This window comes from Lepidochelys olivacea, assembly GCF_965140295.1.
Source record: "Lepidochelys olivacea isolate rLepOli2 genome assembly, chromosome: 5".
Lineage (NCBI taxonomy): Eukaryota > Metazoa > Chordata > Testudines > Cheloniidae > Lepidochelys > Lepidochelys olivacea.
In genome coordinates, this window is record NC_140415.1 from 79210586 (window position 1) to 79236661 (window position 26076).

Consider the following 26076-nt stretch of genomic DNA (forward strand, 5'->3'; position numbering starts at 1 on the left):
ATTTTGGGCCAAAGTCCTTCCACCTTTAGATATCATGGGCAGCCAGTTACATTTAAACAAATGTGTTGCTCTTTAATGCTCAATATCCAAGCTTCAGCAATTTCAATTCTTGCTATCTAAAGAATTAAAGCTGACAGGAATTGTATACACTGGCTTGGACTAATCACCTCTTTGAATATTAATGTTGTGTTTACACAAAGATTCCAGTAACCGGCATCCTAACAAGTTTTCCATTGTGGAGTTATTGATCTGATTCTGAAAAATGTCTGTCCTACTCATCTTTGAAATTCATGGCAGAATTCCAGGGAGTATACACTTATTTACATATTACATTTTCATCGTTGCTCCCTAGTCCAGGAAGCAGGGAGCATGCTTTCATCACTAGTACACTGATATTTGTCATTATTTATTACATTCCCCTTTGCAACCTTTAATGTTGTACCTTCCCTCTTCATTGATTTCTTGTTTATATAATAATAGGGAACCATTCTGAATCGACTAGGACGCACAGATCTCCATGGCAGAGCTGTAGCAGCAATGAATGTAAACATTAAAAAAAGCATCACTGCAGGTGCACTATCTCCTTTAATTAGAGATTTATAATTTTGTGTTTGTGATAATACTATGTCTTCATGGCTTTTTTATTAATAAATTATAAACAATATCTTAATTTGGTCTAGGAATTTTAAAAAAGTTTATTTTTAGCACCCTTAAATGAACAGAGAGGCAGATGAAGTATTTTTTAAATGCAGGTGACCTTGTAGAAATCACCTGTCCTATGCAGTTAAACTATAAGGAAAAATTATGATGACTCCACGCTGATTTTATTGTAGCTCTGTATGCCAGACACATTTGACATGGATATTAGATTTGGAGGGAATAGAACACTCTTAACTCCACTGCTGTCATCTCTTATTTATGATAACTAGTCTGTTAGCTGTAGGAATAAAAGCTTGATGCAGCCTCTTCAAAAATCATTATTCACACGGGTAGGATAGTTGTGGTAACTGGGCACATCCTGGCTCTGTGCCAGCTTTGTCTTATATCCGTGAAAATGGCATTGGTAGATCTTATATCTTCAAAACTGAAACATATCAAATACATTTAGTTCTCTGCATAGTTTATGTTAGAAATCAATAGGACTCTTTTTATAGAAGAATAAAGATATTTTTATCACTTGGGAGGTAAAAATAAGTCATGCAGGAAGGATTTCTGCATTCATAATAGGGCACAACAAGAATAATTATAGTAAATGTAAAGGTGGGCACTCTTGCATCTATTTCTCTTGTAAATACAGAATCTCAGTTGGCTATTCAGATTTTTAAATGTCAAGCAATTTTTAACTTCCCTAGTAGTACATTCAAAAAGACTGTTAGAATCCTTCACGTGATCTCTCTGGGATTCAGGAGGAGGACCAGGCAACCCAATACACCTGTTGCTCTGTTCTAAACACCAATTGCCAGCTGGAAGTAGGAAAAATCAGCTGGAAATTTTCAGCTGAATTTTCCACTCAGTTGCTTTTTACAATAATTTATCATAAGAAAAACCCTAGTAAATCAGTGTATAAATATACTACACCGTAGGTGCCTCTCAGTAACTCATAATCTGTACAATAAACCAAAGGAATGTATCATTAATATGAAAATGAATGGTATAGTCAAGTGTTGTGAAACAGAAGTGTCTGCACTCTAGTCCCCTCTTTGATGCAGATTCCTTCTGTAGTCATGGGTTGCATTGCATACCAACACATTTTCAAAACTTCCTTCTTATTTTGGGGGGCCTCATTTTTGGGGCCCCCAATTTCAGACACTTTGTCTTTCATTTTTCAGAGGTGTTGTGCACCCACAGCTTTCACTGAGTTCATCGGAAGTTGTAGGACCTCAGCCTACAAGGCCAAGGTATCTCAAGTTTGGCATCCAAAGACTGAGGCACCCAAAAATTAGAGCCCGCTTGTGAAAATGTGTGCTTTAACCTGTCTGCTTTCGACCAGCTTTAATATGGAGATAATAAAAATATTTATTTACCTGTCACCTGGGAATGTTAGTGTTTATAAAGCAATTTGAAGATGTGATAAGTATTATTTGTATTGTAGTGGTTTGGAATTGTACTTTTTTGCCTGCATGGGATAGTCCCCAGGCCCCTTTTGGAGCTCTCATGATGATTTTCATATCTTTTGCCATCCTCTGACATGCTGTGACCACCATCTTACTGGATGGATCTCTTTCCAGGTGAAAGAGACTGGTCATCAAGCCTGGGCTGGAATTGGAAGTTGAAGTCACTCCAGCACCTCCCAATGGGTTCTCAGCACCCTGTAGAATTGGCCCCATAGCAAGGACAAGGGACTAAGGACCTGAATCCAGCTCCCACTGAAATCAATAGGAGTCTTTTCCTTGTATTCAATGGGACTTGGATTGGGAAATAATTGTACAAATATTTAACATATATTCTACTTGTTTAAAATATTGACAATACTATGAATTCATAAGGCATTTTGCACACAGTTCTTAACCATGCCTAAATGCTTAATGATAGAAGAACACTCCAAATTTAATCAAATTGGAAAAACAACTAAGAATTTCAAGGAAAAACAGTTAATCATTTTCCATCAGTTTTCAATACATATTATTTTTAAAACAATGTAACATCTGTGTTTGTGCCTGTATTTGCAGCAGGAGCCACAAAGCATTAAAGCACAGGTTGTCCTCAACCCCCTCTGAAAGTGGGCACGGGCATAGAACAGAGCTTAAAATACACACTTCATGTGTACTAGCCTTTTCTAATAGATTTACACATAGCACTTTTACATTTTTAAGGATCCAAAAGTGCATTATGAACTAATACACAGTTTACATGCAGGATCTGCAGTGCATCTATATCTGGGGTAAAACTTGGCAACTGTTCAACAATACACAGAAACACTATAAAGCAGCTTAGGATGTGAAAGGAATACCTTATCCATTTAAAACCACAGAGATACTTTCAGTTAGGCATAATGTACTTAAGCAAACTTGAATTTAAGTAGCCCACCAGAGTTACAGTCCCGTCCTATATCTTTAGAGATGGTTGGGAAAAGGAAAATATTTTAAATACAAATGTTTGTGAAAAACTTCTCTGACTTTCATCAAAGTGAAACTTTGGTGGAAATTTACTACCAGATCTACCTTTACTGACCACAAGTGAGCTTCACTTGTTTTACATACCATCCAACGAATTGTACCTCCAGCAGCATATTCCCCCCAGTATTTTGCAGGAGCCTTGGTTCAGTACTGACTCGGAGGGAAGAGTGCTATGTCACCAATACCATATCCCAAAGCATCCATGTGGGACCTTCCTACCAGCTGTGGGTTGTAGAGATACTATTTTGTACACATTTTCATTACAAATCCTAAACATTTTGTGGCTAAATATATACTTTTCCTCCAGAAGGTCTGAATTTTTGCCAATATAAACTGACCTTGTTCATGTTGGGCCTAATATATGAAATATGCATAGTTTTGTCTTTGTGTTTTGTTTTTTTTAATGCCTGTTACAATGAAATGTATAATTGAAGGAACTAGTCCAGAGGGTGGGTGAATTTTGCTCTTCTAGCCAGGATGTTAATTTCCCTTTTTAAATATCTTGCTTTCCTTGCCACTGTGACTATCTGAGGTTGTCTGCAGACTTGTTGCTGCTAAAAGGTGAACATAGGCCAAAATCCTGTGCCCATTCTAACTTATCGGAGTGCCACTGGAACTCAGTGGGACAAGAGTGGCAGGGGTGAAAAACCTTACCCCTTCCTCCAGGTTGTGGAGTGGGAATAAAGCTGCTCCACGGTCAATATTGTATTCTTTAGGGCTAGAGTAGGCTCAACAGCCCCCGTGCTCCCTCTGTTCAAAGGGAACAAAGCAGATCTGTATAGCGGTGAAGCTTCCTGCCCTGCCTGCTCCAGAGAGCTTCGGTACATGTCTGCACTGAGTGCCCTGGGGAGTTAGAGCCAACTGACCACAGAAGGGTTCAGACCCCTGTTACAGATTCCCAGCATCCTGAATCACTTGTGGGGCAGAACTGAGAGGTTTCAGTCCATTGAAGGCTCTCCACATCCACAGAGAAAAAGGTAGGAAGGTTGGATTTGCCTGAAGGCAGTATGCACTGACCCTCCTCCAGGAGTTCAAAATGCCAGCCTTTGATGGGCTTATTCTCCGTGGCCATGGGAATTCTGATTAGGAAGACAGATCTCAAACTCAAGATTTCCACACGGCAGCTCATTGCACTACCAGTGGAGGAAATCACACCAGCTCAATTATAGCATCACCCAAGAGTGCTGTCCTTTTGTGGGTTTTGTCCCGTTTTCCACTGTAAAAAGAAAAAAAAGTGGATGAGTCATAGACATTTGAAAACCAGTGCCCGTCAGTGATTAGTGATGCTTTTTGATGTTTCTCTTACAATGTTTCCCATGGTGTTTTTGAGGATTCACTGTGGTGTGCTGAGGCTTGGTGCACTTTGACGTCTCTCAAAGCTGCCTCGGTGTAACAAGGCAGATTAAAATGAAGGTACCTGGAAGCACAACAGAAAGTATGGTAATAAAACAATTGGCTTTTCTTTAACAGAAAGAAATCACTATTTAAAATTCTATGCAGTGGGTAAAAAATAAACATACTAAGGGCCAAAATTTCTGAAACTGTCTGTCTATACTGCACCATCAGCTTTTGCAAGCTATTTCAGACCCTCCATTTGTGTACACAATTAGGCATTTCAACATGCAAAACAGATAGGTAGATGGACACTTACCCTGTATGTAAATATTATTATTTAACATTATATTGCAGTAGGACATACAGACCAACCAGGTAGGGGCCCCATTGTGCTAGGTCCTGTGCAAGCAGATAGAAAAGAGAAAATATAACAGGTGGGTTGAGGAAGGTAGGAGAGACAGAGTGACAAAAAGTAATAGGATGTGCACAGTTATTCACCAATCTGGAGTAGTTATCACAACTCTTCTCTGCCTAGCCATTGTCTGGGTGCAGTTTTCTGTATGAGTTATGGAAGAGCTGACACTTGAAGAGAGACCTGAAGGAGGTTAAACTTGTGGCTTTAAAGATTATGACTGGGAGCTTTTCCCATTTGTAAAGAGTGGTATGGGAATAAGTGTGAAAGAGCTTGTTGGAGAAGTAGCTGTTTGAGGCTGGCATCTAAAGGTGGGAGTTGACCAAATGATAAGATAAAAGGCTGGATGAGTAGTGAAAAGCTAGGTTATGAAAGGTGTTAAAAGTAAGGACAGGAAGCTTGTGTTTGATTCAGTGGAAGATGAAGAATTAGTGGAGGAACTTGGAGGGTGACACAGTACAATGAGCCAGAAAGTTGATTTCAATAGCAGCAATTTGAATGGCCTTGACAGAGGTGCAGGCTATGATGGCAGAGGGGAGGAGATTATAGTAGCCAGGTTCAAGATTATCAGAGCTTGGACAAGAGTTTCAGCAGTTTGGGCAACGTAGCCAGATCTTGCAGATGTTGTGCAGGAAGACATGGCAAGATTTAGATGTGATCTGGATGTGTGAGTTGAAAGAGGGGTCCAGGTCAAAGCTGGAGTTAGAATCAGAAAGGCAGACTGAGATTTTAGTTTGGATGGAGAGAAAGATGTCCATAGTAGAGGAGGCAGTTTTGTGAGTCATCAAACTAAAGATGCATAAATGTAACAAATGCAATTTTAATGACTGAGTTCACACAGACATAGGGTGCAGAGAAGAGGAGAGGCCCAAGGATAGAGTACTGAGGGACCCCCACTGAAAAGAGAAAGTTGAGGAGAACTCATTGAAGGAGTTTGGCTTAGGGCATAAGGTTTTTCAGGCACCTGCTTTGCAATTAAGGTGATATTTTAAAAAAATCAGTACTGGGAGTCAGGAGATAAGAATTCTAATCCTGGCTCTGCCACAGACTTCCTCCATGATATTGGACAAGTCACTTCACCTCGGTGCCTCAGTTTCATTATCAGTAAAACCGGGATAATAATTCTTACCTACCTCAGAGGGATGTTGTTATCTGAGTATTAGTACAATGCAACTTGTATGCTGATTTATGTTCTTTCCTCACTACCAAGATAATGCCAGAGCTATTTCACATAGTTAAATTGAATATCATTAAAAATTGCAGAGAAGACACAAAGAATAAAGACACTTTCCTTCTGGTGTTTCCAAAGAAAGTCCACTTTGACACTTGAGGTGGAGAGAGCTTCTGGGAAAAGATTAGAACTGACCCGATGAATTCTACCGAGAATGAACTTGGTTTGTGCCGCACTGTGCCCAGTATTCCATGCATGAGACCTATCAAGCAGGAAAAGTAATTAAGTCTTCCACTTATGCAATCTCACTGATTTAATAAATTTTAGCTGGATAACTTTTCCGCCCTGGGCCTCCTTTCTTTACCGTATTCATTCCTTATTAGGAAGAATGTATGTTCCTCATTGCTGCTATTATTATTACTATTTATTATTTATTACATAGCTCTGAAAATCTACACTGTGCTTTATGAAATATAGATAAAACACCTTCCCTACACCAAAGTGGTTCCAATATAATTTAGTGGGGCAGAGCCTGTCTTCACTAGCAGCTATCCAGTTCCATTGAAATTATGGTGTTCCATGAGATATAAATACAAACTCTGACCCAGTGAAACTTACTTTAAGTTTAAGGTGGCAGTGGCCATGAATTTTAACTAGTTAAATATCTATAACACTGACGAGCATCCACTAATCTATTGTGATAATACAGGGGCAAACAATGCCACAAACAGGTGATGCATCCCTTCTTAAACTGTATGCGGGATCCCTTTGTTATTATTGTTGGTTATTATTTGTATTGTCATAGAGTCTAGATGTCCAGTAGAGATCAGGGTCCCATTATGCTACCTGCTGTGCACATATATAATGAAAAGATGTATCCTGCACTTCTTGAAAACCCACTAACTGGCTGACAAACCAAGATGTAGCACCCAAGTGGCAAACTTTTCCCTTTAATCGTAAGCACATTGTACATGTTTTGAAACTATTTTATTGAAAGTACAGTGTTCATTTACACATCTTTGGAGTATAGAATGGTTAAAGCCCTTTTTCCTGTGAACTGAAAGAGGTTACCACAGGTTAATTATAGACAACTGAGTCCAATTAAGGGCAGACTGTGACCTTTAAAAACGTCTTCCAGTGGTAGAAAAGCAAGCTGCAGAAGTGTTGTATGTAGCAAAGGGAGAAGGTTTCTTCTTCCTCTTCTCTTTCTAAGAGCACTCTTGTGTTTATTTCTGTTTTGAGGAGAGGATAGGCCCAGAGTGGGTTAGGGATGGTGGCTGGTAGCTTGTATATAAAGAGATAATATTCCAGGAGAGTTAATAAAATAACAAATACATTTTCTCTAATGTCTAAAGAAACCTCTTCGGCCATTCTTGGGATCTACCCTGTAAATACTGTAAATAAACCAATGTTAAGAATTAAACTTCTAGAGTAAGAGTGATTTACTCCAGCCATCCTCCAATGCCACAGGGAGAAATGTTGAGCCATGGTGTGACAAAAAAATGGTGTGCTGTCTCTAATATACATAAATGTGTGAGGTTTTTTAATGACCAAAACATTGAATTGACTAAGTGAATTTTTTCCAGATTTTTCATTGTCAAAAAATGGATGTTACTACTCTCTGCCCTGATTCACAACAAGAACTTTCTGGGGGATGAAAAAAAAACAAAACCTCTCACAGGATGAGAAAAGTGTTTCCTGTTCAGTGCTGTTATTTATAATAACAAAAATTATTAGAACTAATCAAAAAATAGGGGAGGAAGGATTTTGCAAAAAACCCCAAACAACCAAACCTCATTTTCTTTCCTGTCTTTTCTTCATTTTTTAAAAAAAAAGACATTTTTTTTTTACTAGAACTACTATTTAGTAAGAAGGTAATTCATTTTCAGACGATTTGTGTTGTGTTTACCTAGATTACTCGAGCCATCTACTCTAGCACTACATGTATCAAAATGTATCTTTCTCTCATTAAGGGCCTAGTTCTTGTCTCATTGAATGGCAATTGAACCATGATTTGGACTTTAGACTCTAAAGCAGAGGTGAGCAAACTATGGCCCAAGGGCCACATTTGGCCCGCAGACCTGTCCTTCCTGGCCCCTGAACTCCCGGCTCGGGAGGCTAGCCCCTGGGCCCTTCCCCACTGTCCCCCGTCCCTCACAGCCACACCGCCGCACTGCAGCATGGCTGGCTCCAGCATGGTAAGGGGCGGAGAGTGTGTGGGGGGGTTTGGATAAGGAGCAGAAGGTTCTGAGGGGTGGACAGGGAGCCGTTGGATGGAGCAGAGGTTGGGGGGGGGCAGTCAGGGGAAGGGGAGCAGGGGGAATTGGATGGGAGTAGGGTTCCAGGGGGCAGTTAGGGATGGGGGTGTGGATAGGGGTCTTGGCAGTCAGAGGACAGGAGTGGGGTTCCAGGGGGCGGGTTAGGGATGGGGGGTCCTAGGAGGGGGCAGTCAGGGGTCAAGGAGCGGGAGGGTTGGATGGGTCAGGGGTTGTGAGGGGGGCGGGAAGTGGGAGGGGGTGGATAGGGGGCGGTGGCCAGGCTCTTTGGGGAGGCACAGCCTTCCCTACGCAGCCCTCCATATGGTTGCACAACCCCGATGTGGCCCTTGGGCCAGAAAGTTTGCCCAACCCTGCTCTAAAGGGTATGTCAGACATACCCAGGTGCAATCAAACATACCCTTAAGGTGAAATCCTGTTCCTACTGAAGACAATGGCAAATTTCCATTGGTTTCAATAGGTCCAGGATCTCACCAGATGTATTATGCTATGCTATTTGTACATCTCAGTATCTAAGGCTGAAGTGGATGTGAGGGAAGTGTATGATTTTGATGAAAGACAAAGGACAGATACACAGGATTACATTTAAGAATCCTTTAGTGAAAATGCAGTAATTCAAAAATACTGCTTGACCCATGTCATAGCAAAGGCTCTTTCTAGCAAGCTGGAAGAAGCTATAAAAGAGGGGAAGTGACATTGAACAAAGACTGAACTGGGGAGGTGGTCCCAGGCTGAAGGTGAGTCCCAGCCTGTGTATGGAAGATCTGTAACCTGCTTGTATTATCTATCAGTGTGAAACACTGCTTGATTCAAATCCTGTCCACTTTATAGAACTTGAATTGCAATTTTAGTTTGATTTCTTAGGTAACCAACTTTGATCTGTATGCTTATTGCTTATAGTCACTTAAAATCTATCTTTCTGTAGTTAATAAATCTGTTTTATATTTTACCTGAAACCTTGTGCTTTGGTTGAAATGCTTGTGAAATCTGCTCATGTTGCAAGGGCTGGTGCAGGTCCACTTTCCTTTGTAGAAGTGGCGGACTGGGTAATAAATTTACACTGGTCAAGATTCTGACCAGGGCAAGAAGGTACAGCCCTTGGTTCCTATGTTGGGGAGCTGCGGGAATTGGCTGGAGCCTATCTATTGTTGGTTCATGAGTGGCTGGCAAAAGCATTCCTGTTACTCAGCTAAGTGTGTCCTGCCTGTGGATGTCTAAGTACAGTACCTAACAGTACAGTACCTAACAGAGGTTTGTGGCTTAGCAACAGCATCACAGTGTGAGAGGAAGCCGAGGTTGGAGGGACAGAGGACTCAGAAGTACCCCAGTTCCAGGTTGCACCCTAGGGAATCCATCACAGACCCCTTTTGGTATGAGCAGTTAGCCAATATTTGAGGTCTTGAGGGATTGTTTCTGTTAGGAAAAGAAATGGATGATACAAGTAAGATAAATTCTTTAGTGCAATTCTTTTTATTTATAAAGAATATACACAAAGGCCTGCTTCCTGAATACAGCAGAAACAAACAATAGGCAATGTCCTTGTTCACTATTTCTAGTTAGCACCTTAGTGCTTTATGTCTCTTCTCCCTTCCAGGGATATGCTCACAACTTATCAGGATCACCTGGCAAGTATCTTAATTAATCAGTTCCCTCTCATTGCGGGGACCTTGGGCAGTGGTGCACCTTGGGCCCTCCTATTCTCTGTCTGTGGCATGCAATAGTTTAGCCTCTTGAGGGCTGCAACATTTTGTTCTAATTTTGGTTGTTGATTTAGTGGGCAGGTGTCTGGGTAATGTTTGTGGCCCGTAGTGATAATATTTGGCCTCAAACTTTGATTCTGACTGCTTCTCTTGCTGTCTGCTAGCTTTCTCTCTCCAACACACAGCTTGTTAAACAATCTCCTAGTTCCTGTGTTTGCAACTGGGGAACACCTCAACCTACATGTCTTACCTTCTGATCAGGCCTTGCCATGCAACGCTTCCTTGGGTGGTGACTTCCTGTTGTTTCCAGCTATTGCTATATGAAATGGGCGTAATTTCTCCTTCCATTTAGTCAGAAAGATGGGTGTTTAACACACCTACCTGCTTTAACCAGGTCTGTGATTGTCTGTAGATCAAAGACCTGCTTGATGGCTGCCACTACCATCTTCCAGCGTAAGAATATTTACCTATCTCACAATTCCTAGCCTTTTATCAAGTAAAGTTCTACTCTGATTGAAATATATAAAAAGTGTATAATAGAATTCCATGTTTTTTCATTTTCTTCAATTATGCATCTGTTCAGTTTACAAGTTAATTTATAATTTATGGGTGTTACTATCTGTCTGCTGGGTGGTTCCTACTGGAGTCTGAGTCAAATTGCCAGGGAGCATATAGCAAAAATGCAAAAAAAAAAATTAGAAATTAATAGTAATGTAGATTACTTCTAAAAATAGGGAGAGAACTTAATGAGTGAAAGTAGAATGGCAGGCAAAATTAGATAAACCAGCATTTTTCATATATCATTTATTAGCTTAAAAGGAGAACTCAGAATATTAAGATGGAAAAAGAGATTGTCCAGTTCTTCTTCACTTTTTGTGGTGAATGTAAAGAATATATCTGTAGACAGCATTTTTAAATTATGACACTGTTGGGTATATGGACTTTAATTTTTTAAAATTAGACACACAAGTTAACTCCACTTGTTCTAATTACTGAACTTAATGTGTTTAAACAAAACATTTAAATGACAGGTAAAAGACTTTACTAGAAAGTGGTACAGAACACAACAGTAATCTATTTGAAAATGGATAATAAACTGAAAGAGGAAAAGACTTCATAACTTCCCCTAATACTTATAGTTCCAATTGTTAGTTTTGCTGGGGAAAATGGTAAGACAAATATCCAGTGGAATAACTGAGAATTTTGTTTCTGGACTCTTAATAAAGACTGGGAGTGGTTGGGTCATTACAAAACTTAAACTTAATTTCCCTAATACTAATTTCTCCCTACTGTTATTCATACCACCTTGTCAACTGTCTGTAATGGGCCACTCTCTTACCACTTCAAAAGTTATTTCTCCTCCCTGGGTATCCTGCTGTTAATTCATTTATCTCATTAGACTGACCTAACATATGGTAATGCAACCCACATCCTTTTATGTATTTATACCTGCTCCTGTATCTTTTACTTCATACATCTGATGAAGTGGGTTCTAGCTCATGAAAGCTTATGCCCAAATAAATTTGTTAGTCTCTAAGGTGCCGCAAGGACTCCTTGTTTTTTTTTGCTGATACAGACTAACACGGCTACCACTGAAACCTATAGGTAGAGTATTATTCAAATTATGTAAACTTGTATATATTAACAGGTGCTATCAAAATAAATTAGAAATCTTTTGCCTTCCAAATGGAAGAGAGAGAATGGAATGAAATAATATCTATTAGGAGCAGTGCACTGCCTGCAACTTGATGGAAACACCATATACACTTTTACAGAGAGTCTAAGTATATGACTGAAAGGCTGTGGCCCATGAAATTAGTGTCATACAAGTAGCACTGGAGAAAGTGCAGTGAGAATGCCCCAAAATATAGAACTACTGGTAGAAAATATTACTAAAAGTATAGTTGGATTAAAAAATATTAAGTTCTTTCTGGAGGAGTTTATCTTTGGAATAGACAATACTGAAAAGGCACCTAAAGAACCACAATCATTGTAAGGATGTTAATTCTAGCTGGGAATCATGCTATATAAAGAAAGTGGAAGTCTCCTTCTCTTAGTGATTTGTTATGCAGCCTGGGGAAGAAATGGAGTTTTGGACTTATTTCAAAAACTAAAAAACTTTGAAGACATGTCCTCCTCTCTTAAATTGCATGGTAGAACATGCTTGTGCTCTGTGGAAAAACAGAAGAGAAAAATGAACATATGGCCAATTTAAATGCAGTAGTCTGAAAAGAGTAAATCATTTGTGTGTCAAGTGTCAGAATACAGTAGAGAATTCTTCAGTTGTTGGTTTCATAATGTACAATATCAATACTGGATATTAGGGACATTTCCTATTTTATTATGTAAACTTCACAATATTCTATTTAACTACTACTTTATTTTACAAAAATAGTGGTAATATGGCAAAAGATGTACACTTGTTTGTGGAATATAGCTTGTAAATATGTAGTAACCTGATTCATTTAAGATCTATGCCAACTTCAGTAAAAAGCTACTTTTACCTTCCTCTGCATTATGGGTCACTTGAAGGTTTAAACTAGTGTAAATGGTGGATTCTCTATAACTTGACGTCTTTATATCATGAACTGAGCACTTCAGTAATGCAGAGGCTCTGGGTCTATTACAAGAGTGGGTGAGTGAGGTTCTGTGGCCTGCAATGTGCAGGAGGTCAGACTAGATGATCATGATGGTCCCTTCTGACCTTGAAGTCTGAGTATATGAGTCTACTGAATCTTTGTTGGACTCTGCAACTCCATTAGATAAATAATGGAGTAGCTCTGAAATGCGGAGTAGGACTGTTTTAAAAAGGCCAGGGGCCTGATTAACACAGATGCTGAGTGCTTGCAGCTCCCGCTGACTTTGATGGAAGTTGGTTTTGCTCAGCAACCTTTATAAATGAGTCCAAGATATATTTTTGTTAGTATTTCTTAAGGTGGGATTCCAATGAGTACAAAAGAATTATAATAAATCTTACCAACTTTCTTAGCAGAATGGGGAGTTCATCCATGGAAATTCACTAAAGGGAAAACCATCTCTTTTTCAGATGAAAATAGAATGCATGCAGTGATTCCTCCAGGCAGCAATATATTAGTCCTCAGAAAGCCAAGGGGGAAAAATAGTACAGGTATACGTACACTATTCCTATGCTTCATTTGATCACATAGGACTAAAATCCTTTCTCATTTACACCCAGGTGACCTTATGAAACAAAGTGAAATTTTGTCCCTAGATAGTTGCAGAGGAACATTGTCTAAAAGTTTCATTTAAAATAACTCCTAAAAGAGAAAAATCTGTATTGATTTCTCTATAAATTCACATATAGCAACCAATTTGTAAAAGCTCACAACACTCATCTTTTTTCCAATTTGTTAAATAGCAGCTGCTACCATTTATAGATTACAAACTCAAAGTTTTTCATGGAGAAACAATTCAAAAGTATGTCCTTGGCCTTGTCACAGTGCTCATCGTCCCCTCTGTTTAACATTATACTGAAAATATTATGATCTTGCTTATTGTGAATGAAGGAGAATATGCATCTGGGTTCTGTGGAAATATCCTTCACTGCAAAACATCATCCTCAAATGTTGTGACAAATTTAAATAGCAGCAGCAACAACACAGAATACAGAAATTTTAAAAAGCAGGTTTTATAGAATTAACCTCATTCTCTTTATTTAAGGGAGCAGCGAAATTATAATCTCATTCCTCATGCTCTGCCTGGCACTCTAAGAGGCTCCTGTTGCTAGGTGGAGTGAGACCTTTTCTGCAAAGTCCTGGGTTGAAGACAGGTTCCATGATTCTAGACTGGATAGGGCCCTGAGTCTTCATGGAACATGCTTCCTGAAATCATCTTGAACATTCATGTTTGAAAATCATGGATTTCTTGAAAAGAAACGAGGTGACCTTGTGGCACCTTAGAGACTAACAAATTGACTTGGGCATAAGCCTTCATGAGCTAGATCCCACTTCATCAGATGCATGGAGTGGAAAATACAGGAGCAGGTATAAATACATGAAAAGATGTGAATTGCCTTACCAAGTGTGAGGTTAGTCTAACGAGACAATTCAATTGACAGCAGGATACCAAGGGAGGAAAAATAACTTTTGAAGTGGTAATGAGAGTGGCCAATTTCAGACAGTTGACAAGAAGGTGTGAGTAACAGTAGGGGGAAATTAGCATTGGGGAAATTAAGTTTAGGTTTTGTAATGACCCAACTACTCCCAGTCTTTATTCAGGCCTAATCTGATGGTGTCCAGTTTGCAAATTAATTCCAGTTCTGCAGTTTCACCTTGGAGTCTGTTTTTGAAGTTTTTTTTGTTGAAGAATTGCCACTTTTAGGTCTGTTATTGAGTGGCTAGGGAGATTGAAGTGTTCTCCTACTGGTTTTCAAATGTTATGATTCCTGATGTCAGATGTGTGTCCATTTATTCTTTTGCATAGGGACTGTCTGGTTTGGCCAATGTACATGGCAGAGGGGCATTGCTAGCACATGATGGCATATATCACATTGGTAGATGTGTAGGTGAACAAGCCCCGAAGGTATGGCCGATGTGGTTAGGTCCTATGATGGTGTCCCTTAAATAGATATGTGGACAGAGTTGGCACCGGGGTTTGTTGCAGGGTTTGGTTCCTGGGTTGGTGTTTTTGTTGTGTGGTGTATAGTTGCTGATGAGTGTTTGCTTCAGGTTGGGAGGCTGTCTCTGAGCGAGGACTGGCCTGTCCCCCAAGGTCTGTGAGAGAGAGGGCTGTCCTTCAGGATAGGTTGTAGATCCTTGATGCACTGGGGAGGTTTTAGTTGGGGGCTGTCAGTGACAGTTACTGGCGTTCTGTTATTTTCTTTGTTGGGCCTGTCTTGTAGTAGGTGACTTCTGGGTACCCTTCTGGCTCTGTCAATCTGTTTCTTCACTTCACCAGGTGGGTATTGTAGTTTTAAGGTTGTATCTTAGAGCTTGGCTGTAGACAATGGATTGTGTGATGTGGTCTGGATGAAAGCTGGAGGCATGTAGGTAAGTATAGCAGTCAGTAGGTTTCCATTGTAGGGTCGTGTTTATGTGACCATCGCTTATTAGCACTGTAGTGTCTAGGAAATGGACCTCTTGTTTGGACTGGTCCAGGAGCTGATGGTGGGCTGGAAATTGTTGAAATCTTGGTGGAATTCCTCAAGGGCCTCCTTCCCATGGGTCCAGATAATGAAGATGTCGTCAGTGTAGCACAAGTAGAGTACGGGTGTAAGGGACGAGAGCTGAGGAAGCATTGTTCTAAGACAGCCATAAAAATGTTGGCATACGGTGGGGCTATGTGGGTACCCATAGCAGTGCCGCTGACTTGAAAGTATAAATTCTCTCCAAATCTCAAATAGTTGTGGGTGAGGACAAAGTCACAAAGTTCAGCCACCACGTTTGTCGTGATGGTATCAGGGATGCTATTCCTGATGGCCTGTAGTCCATCTTGGTGTGGAATGTTTGTGTAGAGAGCTTCTACATCCATAGTGACTAGGATGGTATTTTCCGGAAGATCATCAAAGGATTGTAGTTTCTTCAGGAAGTCAGTGGTGTCTCGAAGATAGCTGGGAGTGCTGGTAGCATAGAGCCTGAGGAGAGAGTCTGCATAGCCAGATAATCATACTGTCAGGGTGCCAATGCCTGAGATGATGTGGCGTCCAGGATTCCGAGGGTTATGGATTTCAGGTAGCAGATAGAATACTCCTGGTCAGGGCTCTAGGGGTGTGTCAGCGTAGATTTGTTCCCGTGCTTCTTTAGGGAGTTTCTTGAGCAGATCGTGTAGTTTCTTTTGGTAATCCTCAGTGGGGTCAGAGGGTAATGGCCTGTAGAATGTGGTGTCAGAGAGTTGTCTAGCAGCCTCTTGTTTATATTCCGACCTATTCATGATGACTACAGCACCTCCTTTGTTAGCCTTTTTTATTATAATGTCAGAGTTGTTTCTGAGGCTGTGGATGGCGTTCTTCTGCACGGCTGAGGTTATGGGGCAAGTGATGCTGCTTTTCCACAATTTCAGCCTGTGCTGAAATTAGATCCTTTAGGTTGGCATTTCTTTTAGACTAAATGTAAGTAGACAAAATAGACCTATTCTAACTTGTACAGCTGAAGGAAGTTTAAAGAAGCTCTTGGTAATTATTAGAGTAGACATTAACATAATTAAAGTGAGTTGATTCTTCTCTTTGAAGGCAGACTGGCAGCAGGACTCACTCTTGGGGCTAGATTCCATCCTGATTTACAGCCTGTGAAACCTAAGAAGCTCCCTCAGAAGACTTCAAAAGTGAGTATAATAGTATAATTACAGTTGGATGAGCAAATTAGAAGAACCCTGAATCTGAATATACTCTGAATTAGACAGTAGTCTCGCAAACCTACTAAAACAAGATTTATCTCATTATGGATGTAACTTCCTTTGCCCTCCCTCCCCCCCATCTCATATCCTCAGTGCAGAGGCAGTGTGTATTCCTAGGTTTGCACAGTGCCTAGCACATTGTGGCCTGGAGTCTCTGAGTGCTACTGCAATACAAAAAATGACTCACCACATATTCTTGATCATGCTAAATGAAAAAACAATTGGTAGTTCAGAGGAAGAATTCTGTTGGGATATTCCTAGCAATCCAGTTCAATATTGGTTCTCCCTACACCCATTTTTCTCTCCTGTTGTATTTGACAAAAAATTCCTAGCTGTATTCAGCACACCTTAACATAATTATGGAACAATTTGCTCCATCCCTCAGGCTGGGGAACCTTTACTAGGAGCAGAAAGAAGGCAGATGGAGGTGGCCATAAGCAGCTGGGAAAGTGTAACGTTTCTGGTTTTTTTCCTGAACTTCTGTCAGTGCCTGGCTGTTCATATTACCTGTTTGGGGAATGATTAGGAGATCCTGTGAGTGGAATCTTTGAGGAAGAGCAGTGGAAAGAATGGTTGGATACTGTGAGGTTTGGCATGTAAGACAGTTGGCCTGTTAATGTACTTTTGTGGTACCTGTCACATACTACTTTTCTGTAGTAGAATCCAAGCTTGGTTAGTGGTTACTACACGTGATTTAATCAATAGGGAAACAAGAGGTAGGTGGGGAAGCAAAATACCAAAATCCACAGTAATGGAGTGAAAGGTTAAACTTAATATCCTCCTTCCAGGGGAGTGGTGAGGAAGAATACAATACACAGCTTGATCTGCACAGCACTCATGCCAATTCTTGAATTCTTCTTCTTTGATATAAGCAGAAAGATCAACAGCATAACTTGTGATGAGTCAGCAAAACCAGGAAGGAGCAAAGCTGTAAGTTGAATAATGGCTGTTGTAAAGGCAAATGACAACACTGCAGAGTAGCCTGAAATACATGGTTTATGATCAGGAAAGAAATGTATGTATCTATTACATCAAGCAGGTGACAGGAGTATGAATATATGCAAAGTGAAAATCTGTTTAATTTTCTGTTATAAATGTTCCTTTATATTAGATGTTTATTTAGCTGACAGCAAAATGCATTAGAGACTCTTCCAAAAAGCAGTATTGAAATATAAAATATTTAACAATTATACTGTATTTTAACATGGCATCTGAAAAAAGCTACGGAAGCAAAGACACTATTACCCTCTTGCAACTGCAGCTGAAGACTTCCCAGTGCAAAACAATGAATACTGAAACTTAGCAGTTGAAGGTCCTGGTGGGGAATTACACTTCTGGTGCTTGTCAACGTTTTGGTAAAACACTCTATAAAATAAAATCTTTGCAAAATTAAGGGACTTTTTATACTGAAAAACTGCCATTTTACTGTATGCACAAGATATTTTCAAAATATTGAAAAGCCATGAACACAATAATTGGCAGACTGTGATTTAACACTTGAAGCACTTTGCTTCACTTTGATAAGCATGCATGAATGTTGTTCAGTTTTATAAGAAAAGGAGTACTTGTGTGGCACCTTAGAGCCTAACCAATTTATTTGAGCATAAGCTTTCGTGAGCTACAGCTCACTTCATCGGATGCATACTGTGGAAAGTGTAGAAGATCTTTTTATACACACAAAGCATGAAAAAATACCTCCTCCCACCCCACTCTCCTGCTGGTAATAGCTTATCTAAAGTGATCTTCTCTATTTTATGTACTTGAGGAAAGATTCTGCCTAATAAACTCAGAATTGGACTGAAGCAAGAACTTTATTTGCTCATGACAGAACTAGTTCCTTTCTTTTCAACAGAACTTTATTTTATTTGAGGGACTCGGGTGGATGCCTGCTGGTCAACCCTAAGCCTGACCAATTCCCCATACGTCTATAGTCAAAAGTTTGTCTTGGACAGAACTCTGACTGTACAGCCATTGTAGCTGTACATATGCTCCCTTGAAGTACTGAGCTGTTTTGATGAAATTGTATTTCCCCAGCCAAATACAAAGTGTGAACTCTGGCATTATAACAGCCTAACCCTGGAGTCAGACAGTCCCTTTAGGTACTCCTATCTATTTAGTCACCCAAGTAAGCCTGCTTTTGTGATACATGGTCCCTTACTCAAAAATCACAATACTCTAGGTTACTCCAGTCCCAAAGAACCAGTCACTTGACCCAGGACAGTTATTACCATCTGAGGCTCTCACACCAGGGGGTTTCTCTGCTGGAAAAACTCTTTCCAGCTAAAGAGAGAGGGAACAAGGGATGTTCAATAAGGCTTTAATTTTAATACTCTACATTTCAAATGCTTTGTTTTTTGTATTTCATTATCTTTAATAAAAGATAAAAAGGATTTCTAATGGGGTAGTTGCCATGGCGCTAAGCAGGTTGAGGCCTCTGTCACTAAAGTCTGGCCCTTGTTTAATGTTGGACACCTTTGGCCAATTTATGCTATCTAAAGTAATACAGCAAGCACCAGCTCCTTCTATCTCCTCATATTTGAGCACTTCTTCTGTATTTCTAAAGGTTTCTGGTGAAAATGGGGAATACTCATGTGTTCCACTAAACTATGGTTTTGTGCAAGCAATAAGAAGATGTGACAACTGCCCCATCTCATTTACATCATCTAATATTTTATCCATCTCTTAAAACTCAGTTTTATAATACCAATATATACTCAAACATTCAAAACAATTACTATACTTTCCACCTTCAGGTGAGGAACACAGCAGATGCAAGGAGTTTTTCATTTTTTCCTTCCTTTATTTCTCTAAAATCATGAAGGTCAAGGTATTGACTCAGGTATTAGTTACCTCACCTGTTCAAAGCTCTATCCTCCCACCTGGGCAGGTGTGGGGGAGGGAAGAAAAAAGAAAAGAGCCAAGAGCAAAATTCTTTCATCTGCACAGGTGTGATCTCTTTTATACCATTTATAAAACGGAACCTAGAGGCTTCAACCAGGACTGCAGCTTCATTTTGCCATGTTTACTGTACAAAGAAAGTAAGGAGTAGTCTACAACAGGAAGAGCTTGCAGTTAAAACACAAGACAATGTGTGTGTTGGGAAGGGACACATTTGCCTCAATCACCTCACTTGTGTATATCACTATTTCTGTGTATCTGTTTAGGTGGTATTTTAATATCAACACGTACATACACGTGTTATGGGATGAAGGCAGGGTGGGATTAAGTCTTAGGTAAGAAAGTATGGGACAAGGAATGCTGAGGGGTAGAAAGGAGGTTGGCAGGGAGCATGGAGGAATTGATGGTGGAGAGTGGAAATGGTGGCAGAAAGGACTATGATATTGGAGGACAGAACAAACACTAAAGGTGAAAAAGTACACAGTAAACTGCAGAAGGCCTCTGACAGCATCATGATGCTGGACTGAGATGATGCAAAGATGTGATGCTTCTGAGAGAGGAACCTTAGAAGGGGTCCATAAATTAAACACTCCATGGACCAATGAAATACATTTCCACAGAAGGCCATCTGCAAGAGGCAAATGCCCCCATGTAAAGGAGCTAATTTTACAAATATACCTTTCCAGCATCTGCTGCCTAACTGGAGAAGGCACTATGTATCAGATCTAATGCTGAGGGCACAAATAAATTACTGATAGAGGAAAAATTTAAAGGGAGGGGATTCCTTCCTTCCTGCCATGTAAATACCTCTATAACCTGCTTAATGAGTTTCAATTTCTGATGTAAATTTTCAAGAGTAGAAGTGAAGGGTCCCCTATTATCAAACTCCATGGTCAAAACTCATGACTCAGAACTCACAACAGCATAAGAAAAGGAGTACTTGTGGCACCTTAGAGGCCAACAAATTTATTTGAGCATAAGCTTTCGTGAGCTACAACTCACTTCATCGGATGCATTCAGTGGAAAATACAGTGGGGAGATTTATATACACAGAGAACATGAAACAATGGGTGTTACCATACACACTGTAAGGAGAGTGATCACTTAAAATGAGCTAATAACAGCAGGAGAGTGGGGAAGGGAGGAACCTTTTGTAGTGATAATCAAGGTGGGCCATTTCCAGCAGTTGACAAGAACATCTGAGGAACGGGTGGGGGGGGAGAGGGGGAGGGGGAGGGGGGGAGAATAAACATGGGGAAATAGTTTTACTTTGTGTAATGACCCATCCACTCCCAGTCCCTATTCCAGCCTAAGTTAATTGTATCCAGTTTGCAAATTAATTCCAATTCAGCAAATAAATGTGTTAGTCTCTAAGGTGCCACAAGTACTCCTTTTCTTTTTGTGAATACAGACTAACACGGCTGCTACTCTGCAACAGCACAAGACTGGTTTAAAAAAGGAGACAACACTTCCCGCGCCCTTCCCCCCCCCCCCAAAAAAAGACCCCATACCCCACAATAAGAGGGCCAAACAACTAACACTCTCAGTAAACAGTAGTGTAAAAGAAATAGAGAAAGACATCCTTTAAAAACTGAAGTCAAATCCTCCTAAAGAAAACAGGAGCATAAACTCTGGCAAGTCAAGTGTAAAAGTATAAGTATAAAGACAGGCCCAAAAAAGAATTAAGACCAACTAGCAAAAGACATACAAGCAAACAGGTTTTTTTTGTTTTTAAAATACAGCAGGAGCAGGAAGCATACCAAACAATTAGTGGGGCTGATTCAAGGAAGACAAAGCCCTTGTGGAGAAGCTAAAATACTTTGCATCAGTCTTCACTGCAGAGGATGTGAGGAAGATTCCCACACCTGAGCCATTTTTTAGGAGACAAATCTGAGGAGCTGCCAAGATTGAGGTGTCAATACAGGTGGTTTTGATAAATTTTACAGGAATAAGTCACCCACACAAGACTGTATTCTCCCAAGAGTTCTGAAGGAACTCAAATATGGAATTGCAAGACTAACTGGGGTATGTAGCTTATCACTGAAATCAGCTTCTGTACCAGGTGACTGGAGAATTTCTACTGTAATGCCAATTTTTAAAAAAGGCTCCAGAAGCAATCCTGGCAATTACAGGCTGGTATACCTGAACCAGACAGATTGGTTGAAACTATAGTAAAGAACAGAATTATCAGACACATATATGAACATGATTTGTTGGGGGAAGAGTCAACACTTTTGTAAAGGGAAATCATGACTCACCTATGTATTAGAATGCTTTGAGAGGCTCAACAAGTTTGTGGACAACGGTGATCCAATGAATATAGTGTATGTGGATTTTCTGAAGGCCTCTGACAAGGTCCCTCTCCAAAGGCTCTTAAGTAAAATAAGCAATCATGGCATAAGAGGGAAGGTCCTTTCATGCATCAGTAAATGTTTTTTTTTTTTTTAAAAAAAAGGAAACAAAGGGTAGGAATAAATGGTCAGTTTTCACAATGAAGAGACATAAATAAAAGGGTGGCAAAGTCGACAAACAATACAAAATTATTTAAAATGGTTAAGTCCAAAACGGACCATGAAGACTTACAAAAAAGGGAGCTTACAAAACTAGGTGACTAGCAACAAAATGGCAGATGAAATTCAATGTTGACAAATGCAAAGTAATGCACATTGGAAAACAATCCTCACACGAAGGGGCCAAAATTCAGTGTTCCCACTCAAAAAAGATCTTGAAGTTAGTGTGGCTAGTTCTCTGAAAACCTCTGCTCAATGTGCAGCAGCATTAAACAACTTAAGTGTTAGGAAATCATTAGGAAAGGGATAGATAATATTGACAATATCATGTACTATATAAATCGTGAACCTTGAATACTAGGTGATCAGAATTGCACACATCTCAAAAAATTATGATAGAATTGGAAAAAGTACAGAGAGGGGTAACTAAAATGATTGGGGGGGGGGGTAGAACAACTGCCTTTGGAGGAAAGATTAAAAAGACTTTGCATTGTTCAGTTTAGAAAAGAGATGACTAAGGGGGGATATAACAGAGGTCTATAAAATCATTAACACTATGGAGAAAGTGGATAGGGAAGTATTACTTACACTGTCACATAACACAGGGGGTCACAGAATGAAGTTAATAGCAGATTAAACCAACACAAGGAAGTACTTCACACAACACACAGTCAACCTGCGGAACTGGTGGCCAGGAAATGTTGCGAGGGCCAAAAGTCTAACTTGGGTTCAAAAAAAGGCTTAGGTATATTCATGGAGGACAGGTCCATCAATAGCTAATAGCCAAGATGGTCAGAGAAACGATCCCATGCCCCTAAACCGGACTACCAGAAGCTGGGACTCGATGGCAGGGGATGCTCACTTGCGAATTGCCCTGTTCAGCTCATCCCCTGAGAGGCATCAGGCCCTGACCCCAGTCAAAAAGCGGCGACTGAGCTGGAAGCCCATTGGCCAGACCCAACATGGCGGTTCTTCCTTCCACACCCCAATGGCCCTTCTTATTTTCCATCACGTTTCCAAACTGATCTTCGCAACCCAGCGGCTGGCACTGCAGGTGTTTCACGGGACAGCTGCGAGTCTCCTACGGCAGGTGCCGGGACGCGGGTGCCCGCAGCCCGCCGCTCCCGGCAGCGATCAGAGAGAGCTGCCTGGGCTGACGGGAACGACGCCCACAGCAAAGACGCTCCTCCGCAAGGCGTGGGCAGCGCAGCCTGCCGCCGGCGGGTGGCTGCTCCAGGGGCCGGGCCGGGCCGGGCCGGGGTGCGGTGCGGCGCGGCGCGCTCCCCGGAACCGCTTATAGTACAGACCCCGCGTTTCGTTGAAGCGGTTGAATCCACGATCTCGCGAGTCACCCAACGCTTCTTATTGGCTTGTTCTCAAGTCCACCGGTCTCTGCGCTGATTGGCTGAGAGGCCTGTCGCTTTCTAGTAGAAAAGGCAGTCTTGGAAAAGAGGTGGCTCCTGAGACCGTCTAGGTTTCCCTCCTTTCTCCAATCACATTTCCCCTCCTTCCTCGTGTCATTCAGGCCCCGCCCACCTGCGAGCGTGGCCTCATGTGCCCCGCCCTTTTCCTTCCCTTCTCCCCACCCCCTGCTCTCCTTCGGCTTGTTCCTGCGCTAGAGTCCGCGTCCCGCCCCTCCTGCCGGTCTCGGTTAGCCCCGCCTGCCGGGCGGGGCGGGAAGGGGCGTGCGCTGTGTGTGTGTGTGTGTGTCGCCGCCGCAGCTAGAGCCGGGGCGGTTTCCGCCGCCGTTTCCCTCTGACTCGGAACCCCTCTCGGGCTGCGCCCTCCCCCTCTGACCCCATTTTTTCTGCTCGCACCGCAGGCGGGGAGGGCGGCCGGGCAGGCTCCGAAGGGGTCAGCGCGCTGGGGGCACTCGCCGCCGTCCGGACTGCCCCAGCGAGCTCTCGGCGCCTGGGAGCGGCGCCTCCAGAGCCGGCTTCTCTCCGCCCCCTGCAGCGGCGGCGGCGGCGGCGTCTCCTGCCCCAAGTGCCCGGGAGGTAACTGCCCCTCTGCCCCGGGGTGTGACTCGCATGCCGGCCGCCCGAGGCCAGCGCCGCTTCCCCGGCTCGGAGCCAGGCGGCTGCGGGGGTGGCCGGGGCGGCGGGGTCGCAGGTTCTGTGTGCGCACGGGAGCCGGGCGTGTGGGCTAAGCAGCGAGCGGAGGGCTGCGATCGGGGGACTCGCCCGGTGTCTGTGACGTGGGGCGCTTGCTTGGAAACAAGCTCGGCGTGGGCAGCGCCTCGGTAGGGCGGGTGGAGGCTGCGGACGAGGAGGTAGCTGGGGCCGGGTGGAGAGCGTGTATTGTGTGGCGGGCTGGCGGGCGGGCGGGGGGGGGGTGCGTATGCGGGCGCTGTGAGGGAGGTTGGCTGTGTTCTTGGGTGGGAGGGAGTAGGGCATGATCGTCTGGTTGTGACTCAACAAGCACCCCCCAGCGTGTTGCTGCGCTGTGTTTGTGTGCCTGAGTGCTCCTCTTACACGAGGGTGGAAATGACACAGAGACACCTCTGTCCTCGTGGAAGAGGCGTGTGTGTGGGGGGAATCTCGGCTTGACTCCCTGAGCCAGAAGGGAATCGGGAGTCTAATCTCATCCATGAAGGGACACAGCTCAACAGACCAGAATCCAGATTTAAAACTCTGGGGAATTTATCGCTATTGTTGCTGGCACTGCCCTGTGCTGTGCGTAGCCCTTCTCAGCTTGGTGTAATAAGGTAATCGAGTGGTCAGACCTCAGTACTACTTTTGCTTTGTTTACTGTTTGGTGCAAAAGTCATTCTATATCATCTAACTCCAATCTGTTTGTTATTACTATTAGAGAAGCATTACTGACTGACTTTTCCTTTCATGACTTTAATCATTCATTGCATACTACTGATAACTAATAATATCCAAGAAATTATCTGTTTTTGTGGGAATAGGTTAATATTTTCTGTCTGTAGGACTGTGTTAAGTACATTATATTAGGGTGTTGAGTGTACAGTAAAAGGAGTCCAAGTGAGCTAGTGTTGATGTTTTAAAAAGTCTCCATTAACTTTAGTAAACAGGGGTTCTGTGAACTTGTTTTTTTTTCAATTCACTGATTTTTTTTTTAAAACCTCTAATTTCAAAGTGACTACCTTTTTAAATGACCCTAGCTGGTTCATTTAAGAATAAGAAAGCAGAATAAATCGGATCTCGTGTACCATGTTAATGCTTTGAGTTCTATGTTCAAAAATATTTGTTTTGGGAGTCAGTATTTTTAGGGCTGGACCAAGATGAAAACATTCATGGGCAGTCAAGTTTCTACTTATCTGCCTGATTTTGAAGAATTGCAGGTCAGATTTTTGATGACAACTTAACACTTCTCCTACAAAATAAACTTACCTTTGGAAAAAGGCCCTCTTGCCAGTCCAATTATCTGCTTGCTACAATGCTAATTTGATTCATTGTGATCATGTTTCACTATTTCTTAGATTGTCCCATAATAACTTTTGGCAGGAGCAATATGGTTAGTGTTTTTCTCTAATCTTGGCAGTACAACATACCAAAACATAAAAAAATTCTTAAGAGCATATTGAGGAAGCTTGCATTTGTAAACATAGGATTGTTGCAATATCCATCTTTATTTTTAGAAAATAACTGGATTAAGTAACCCCAGGGGATATTTGTAACCAACTTGTAATATCTAGGTGTTCTGGGGTCAAAGTGTTTTATTTGTATTTCTTTTAAAAAAAGAAGCAGCCCCAAACTTGTTTTGCAGAATCATATCCTGGTTTAAAAAAATTCTTAAGTCTTGAGCCACACAGAATTAGTATGTGTTTATTAGGACCCAGGTGTATTAAGGGTAGATCATCCAGGTTGAAGAGCGAAGTGGAGGTAGTTGTTGCCTACTAAATTTTCCAGAGGTATCAAATTACAGAAATAATTATGCTGAAGAACAGTATACTGATCAGTTGCAAAATGGTGTTTAATAATTTTAAATGCCCGCCTCTAGCGGGGTAGCTGTAGCGTTTAATGGGAAAAAAAAAAGTTGTAGCACAGTGTAGTTCATTCCCACTTAAAGGACCGTTTTACACTTCTCAAAAAAAAAAAAAAAAGTTAAGCTGTTTCTTATCATTTAACTTTGATTTTTATTTTTTAAACTGTTATTTTGAAATGGGATACAAAGTTACTATTGCAGTTATAAGAGTGACCACAAACCATGTGAAGAACAAAATTGACATGATGGAACTCAAAGTTTGCAATGAATCTGGGAGTCTTGCATGTTAATAGTTAAATTGCTGGGAAACCACAAATCCAAACTACAAGAGCAAGCAAAAGTGAGAGGTGCAA

At 41.5% G+C, this 26076-nt stretch overlaps 1 protein-coding gene and 1 long non-coding RNA gene across 8 annotated transcripts in view; one reads left to right on the forward strand and one right to left on the reverse strand.

Moving 5' to 3' along the window:
* Positions 1–2595: 2595 nt before the first annotated feature.
* On the reverse strand, positions 2596–23238 carry LOC311520341. The gene is made up of 4 exons (XR_014711557.1): positions 22358–23238; positions 21518–21631; positions 4423–4533; positions 2596–4332 (listed from the first exon to the last, which is right to left on the reverse strand). It is a non-coding gene; the product is annotated as an uncharacterized lncRNA (long non-coding RNA).
* Positions 23239–23449: 211 nt separating this feature from the next.
* The window catches only part of CSNK1G3 (casein kinase 1 gamma 3), a 165092-nt gene continuing 162465 nt past the window's right edge, over positions 23450–26076 (forward strand). For 3 of the 7 annotated variants that reach the window (XM_084629406.1, XM_084629412.1, XM_084629408.1), the window contains exon 1: positions 23452–23766. The gene's annotated coding sequence lies outside the window, so the exon portion shown is untranslated. Of the gene's footprint in view, positions 23767–24205; positions 24477–26076 lie in introns of those variants that run through there. The other 4 variants (XM_084629411.1, XM_084629409.1, XM_084629410.1 and 1 more) reach the window with 4 other exon arrangements.